A 5,996-nucleotide genomic window follows, 5' to 3' on the forward strand; every position below is an offset into this window, starting at 1 on the left:
AAATTAATAGTCAAACGAAAATGCAAAATTATGAAAATATTAGGAGAATTGTTTTCCAGTAGTAATGGCGTTGCATCTTTAGAGGTTCTTTCTAGCCTGGGAACATCTTTGATGAAAGTGTTCCATAGCCCAGCGGTGTGAGGAATAAAAAGACCTCTGAACTGTCCTTATGCCCCCTTCCCAGTTGATAGCATGATTGTTCTCACTATATGTACAAAAATGTACAATAATACCACATGTTAATGAGAACACTCACGCTGTCAGCTGGGAAGGGGCAAAAAAGGATTGTGTACTCTAATAACGCACTGAAAAGGAATGGCATTGGAAGTTGCAGTCATAATATGAATATCGAGTTAAAAGCCACAGTAATGTATATGGTACTGTATTTTTCCAAAATACAAAAAAGGTTAAAAAACGGAGATTTCGACCGTTCAGCCAAAACTGTGTTGGCTGAAGAGGACCGTTGTGCGAACGGCCGAAACCTGCCTGTTTTTAACCTTTTTGTATTTTGGAAAAATACAGTACCATATACATTACTGTGGCTTTTAACTCATTATCTCCGGCCACGGCATAGGGATGCACCATAGATATTATGAATATCAGTCAAGATAAATTTTAAAAATTCTTTAAATTTTAAGGTTGACAGTAGAAATGGATGCGGGATTTATTAAAAGATATATGGGAAGAGGACTGGGAGGAGAGTCTAATGGTGTATATATATATATATATATATATATAATATATATATATATATATATATATATATATATATATATATAAATAACAAGAGCGAGTGATAATCTATATAACAGGAGCGAGTGATAATCTTAAAGGTACGGACGAAGGCACATAGAGAATAGTTGATAAATAAGGACGCGAAAAACGATAGAGAACAAGTGATAATCATTTAAACGTGTTATTAAGTGTCGCATTAAGCAAAGATCAAAGTGCAAAGGTTAAAAGTAGGGCCGAACTAATCATTAAAGGTCAGAAGGGTAATGGAAACTATAGCGAGCAGAAATCTTGACCTCACACAGTGACCTCTTACGAGACGTTACGATGACATCATTCAGTCGGGATCGAAATGCATTGTAAAAGTAGAGCGTGAATAATATTGAATTTTGAGATCTTTTCAGACGAAAGTAAGGAACTTAGATAGTTAGTAGGCACCTATCAAAGACCATATAAAGCGTTTCGTATTAAGGAACGGGAGCAGATAAGGACAAGAGATTGCAGAGCGGAGTGTTGAGTGTCTATGATGCTGCGACTGAGAGCGACGCGACTCGGGCCTCTTTAACGATTGTGGACTTATAAAATTTCTTCACGAGTGCCCAGGGACGTAAGAAAGAATCTAAGTCCAACTGTCGACTTATAAAAGTCCCAAGTGCCTTCGGGATAGACTCGGTACAATTACCGCCAACTTAAAAGTTCAAAGTTGCCCTTTGATATAGACTCGGTTCAGTTACCGGAAGTGTTTAAGTAGCGAGTGCCTTTAAGATAGACTCAGTCAATTTCCCAAAGTTAAGGTGGAATTTTATAAACATTAAGAGAATAATAAAACGCATTTAGGGAAACATGAGTTTATTTTCCACCTGAAATTGATTGAAATAGTTGTTTTGGTGGATGCAAATACTGTTGTTCCCGAAAGATCTAAAGCCTAACGCTACCAACAGGAAACATTTAAGAAGAATTCTTCTTCCACTACATCACACGCACAAACATATAAGCAGAAGGGAGATGCCATGGATTCTGGTAACTACGGGGGTAATTAAACTAACAGAGCATGATTGAAAGTTTGAGAGAGGATACTGGATGAGAGATTAAGAGAGATTGCAAAGATCGGGAAACAGCAGTATGGATGCATTAGAGGAAGAGGGACGGTGGATGCCATTTCATAGTAAGACAGCTACAGGAAAAGAGGCTAGAGGGAAACCAGGAGCTCTATTGTGCATTTATAGACCTGGAGAAAGCAATACGATAGAATCCCAAGAGAAGTGATGTTTTGGTGTTTGAGGAAGAGGAAAGTCCCAGAAAAGTGGGTTAGGCTGGTCGAGATGATATATCAAAGAACGAGCACGAAAGTAATAACAGAAAACTTTGAAGTTAGTGTTGGATTACACCAAGGGTCAGCATTAAGCCAATTTTTGTTTGTGCTGGTCATGGATGTGTTAAGTGAAGAGACCGGGAATGAAGAGCCGTGGGAGTTGTTGTACACCGTGGTCTGGTGATTACTGCCGAAAATGAGGAGGACCTACAGAGAAGGGTTGTAGAGTGGCAGGAGTCTGTGGAGACAGGTGGCTTAAAGGTGAGTGTGAAATAAAAACAGAAGTTTTGGTGAGCAGTAGGCTCGATTACAAAGCAAGTGGAAAAATTTAAATACTTAGGATCTACCTTAAGCCAAGAGGGAGGATGTGAGGCTTAAGTTACAGTTGGATAAAAGCTGCATGGAGAAGGTGGAGAGAAGTAGCTGGCATTGTGTGATAAGAAAATGCCGATCAAGCTATAAGCCTAGATCTATAGCACAGTGATCAGACCTGTGTTAATGTATGGATCAGAAATGGGCTCTGAGAAGAAAAGAGGACGTAAAGCTTGAGAGAATAGAGATGAGAATGCAGAGGTGGATTATGGGAATATCGCTGCTTGAGAGATTGGAAAATGACGAAATAAAAAGAAATGCGGGCTTAGTAAAGATTACAGAGACAATATGAAAGTCACGATTGAGATGGTATGGACATGTTTTGAGGAGGGATGACGAGGAGGGAGTGAAGGAATCTGTTAGAGGATGATGATCGAGAGGAAGAATGAAAATTAGATGGCGAGATAAAGTGAAGGAAGATATGGAGAGAAGAGGTTTGGTGGAGGATGATGCCTTTAGTAGATGGCAGTGGAGAAGGCGCATCAGACAACCGACACCTTAATGTAGGGATAACGGTGGGAAAGAAGGAGTAGAGATGTATGGAAATAGGATTATCATATATGTAAACACAGTAAGGGGGCGGGCAGCAGTGCAAATGAGATTTCCACCCCGCCTCCCCGACACCTGTTAGTCCACCGTGAGAACATATTCAAAAATAGGAAAAGCGGAAATGAAACAGATGTGGTTTATCTAGACTTTGCAAAAGCTTTTGACAAAGTAGACCATAATATATTAGCAACAAGAAAATTAGAAAAAACAATATCGTAGATAAAGTAGGAAGATGGTTAAAAGAATTTTTACACAACAGAAAAACAGATAGTTATTGCAAACGATGAGAAATCGGATGAAACCAAGGTAATATCCGGTGTGCCACAAGGTACGGTGTTAGCTGCAATACTGTTTGTTATTATGATGAAGAACAATAGACAGTAATGTTAAGGATTCGGTAGTGAGTAGTTTCGCTGATGACACAAGAATAAGTAGAAAAATTACTTGTGATGAAGATAGGAACGCTCTACAAAGAGACCTTAACAAAGTATATGATTGGGCAGAGGAAAATAGGATGGTATTTAACTCTGATAAATTTGAATCAATAAATTATGGAGACAGAGAAGGAAAGCTATATGCATATAGGGGACCTAATAATGAGACAATCACAAATAAGGAAGCAGTTAAAGACCTTGGTGTGATGGTGAATAGGAACATGTTATGCAATGATCAAATAGCAAATTCTTTTGGCAAAATGTAAAGCAAAAAATGGGAATGTTGTTACTGCACTTCAAAACAAGAAAAGCTGAACACATGATTATGCTTTATAAAACATATGTTCGTAGTCCACTTGAATATTGCAATATGATATGGTACCCACACTATCAAAAGGATATTGCACAAATAGAGAGTGTACAAAGGTCCTTTACAGCTAGAATAGAAGAAGTTAAGGACCTTGACTACTGGGAAAGACTACAATCCTTAAAATTATTTAGTCTAGAAAGGAGAAGAGAACGCTACATGATAATTCAGGCATGGAAACAGATAGAAGGAATAACAGAAAATATCATGGAACTAAAAATATCAGAAAGAGCAAGCAGAGGTAGATTAATAGTGCCCAAAACTATACCAGGAAAAATAAGGAAAGCACACAGGACATTAATCCACTACGCACCAGCATCGATAATGCAGCGTCTATTCAATGCGTTGCCAGCTCATCTGAGGAATATATCAGGAGTGAGCGTAGATGTGTTTAAGAATAAGCTCGACAAATATCTAAACTGCATCCCAGACCATCCAAGATTGGAAGATGCAAAATATACCGGAAGATGTACTAGCAACTCTCTGGTAGACATTAGAGGTGCCTCACACTGAGGGACCTGGGGCAACCCGAACGAACTGTAAGGTGTAAGGTGTAAGGTGTAAGGTGGTGTTTATCTGTAGTTTCCTATGGTTTGTACGTTTATTGGTACTGTCCCTTGAGAGTCTATTGTGGTTTTTAGCCACATACACACAAACACACGCACACTCCTATCTTCGGAATTCAGTCCCACGCCCAACACCTCGAAACACAAAAATAGTAAAATTTACATAAAACTTGTCCCACCCTTCGGCTACGCATACAAAATCGGTAACCAAAACCTTCTTAACTTATATTGGACTCTGAGGTTTCTCTTTTGGTTGTTTTGAGACAAAATTAAACTAATAGTCAAGAGCCTCTCTCTCTCTCTCTCTCTCTCTCTCTCTCTGCAACCTCTTGCATCCATACACCATCAGTGTTTGATACACACGCAATATTATTAATATCTATATTATTATATAATATATAATAATTATATATATATATCATATTATTAAATAATTATTATAGATATTATATATAAAATATATAGAAATATACATACATGCATACATAAATATATACACTTTTATGTATAATACAGATATATAGTTATACACACACATATATATATATATATATATATATATATATATAATAATATATATATATATATATTATATATATATATATATATTATCATATATCTATGCTATATGCCACACCTATAATTATGTATCAGTACTTTTGAATAGGTACCTTGAAACCTTTGTAATTCATCATTCTTGCAGGATTGATGTGTCCTATTAGAGGAGAGAGAGAGGAGAGCGAGAGAAGAGAGGAGAAAGAGATAGAAGAGGGCAGAGGGGAGAGAGACGAGAGGGAGAGAGAGAGGAGAGAGAGGATTGACGTTACCTAGGCATTATTCTTCGTCTGTCACAAAGTCAAAGTTTTGAAGAGGTGCCATACCATTTCTAGTTAAAACTCCATCATCCTCTATCAGCAGCTGACAAAACATTTGTTTGGAAAGTAATGTTTGTCTATATGATTTAGGAATGACAGCTTATTATGAAATCATAATTTGTCTTTGTTTTTGTATTTTATTTTGTTTAACTTGGGTCATTTTTCTCTATTAATTGCAGGTTTAAGATTCTCTTTTGGTAGTAAAAGGAATACTGGACTATTATTCTTTCTTTAGCATAGGAAACAGAGTACATTCTATAATTATCTCTTATTATCTACTGTCTCTTATATATAGTTTCCTGTTTCTCATTAGTTAATATTCTGATGATAATCTTCAATTAATTCTCTGCACTTGGTAACAAAATACTACCTGAAAAAATAGTCAGAATTATGGCTTATACCATCTTTCAACTATCTTCAGATTTCCTGGCTGTTAGTTTACCATGTCCTGGAACAATATAATTTTATTTTTTAGTTTAGAGTGAATCTGTTTGTGGTGAGCACTGTCTTTCTTTCCTTCAACTCATTATTATTATTATTATTATTATTATTATTATTATTATTATTATTATTATTATTATTATTATTATTCAGAAGATGAACCGTATTCATAATGAACAAGCCCACCTAAAGGGCAACTGTCTGGAAATTCAATCATCCAAAAAATACAGTGTTCATTTGAAAATATGGAAAGAAGAGATCTTTTATTAGAAAAAGATGAATGAACAAATTAGGCAATGAATGATAGAAATTTAAATGAATGAATGAATGAATGAATAACAGATGTAT

General features: G+C 36.2%; 1 protein-coding gene across 1 annotated transcript in view; it reads right to left on the bottom strand.

Moving 5' to 3' along the window:
- Positions 1-5,996, bottom strand: part of LOC135206769 (uncharacterized) — a 44,664-nt gene that overhangs the window by 35,827 nt on the left and 2,841 nt on the right. The window lies entirely within an intron of this gene.

The sequence above is a fragment of the Macrobrachium nipponense genome, chromosome 31 (genome assembly GCF_015104395.2).
Source record: "Macrobrachium nipponense isolate FS-2020 chromosome 31, ASM1510439v2, whole genome shotgun sequence".
NCBI lineage: Eukaryota > Metazoa > Arthropoda > Malacostraca > Decapoda > Palaemonidae > Macrobrachium > Macrobrachium nipponense.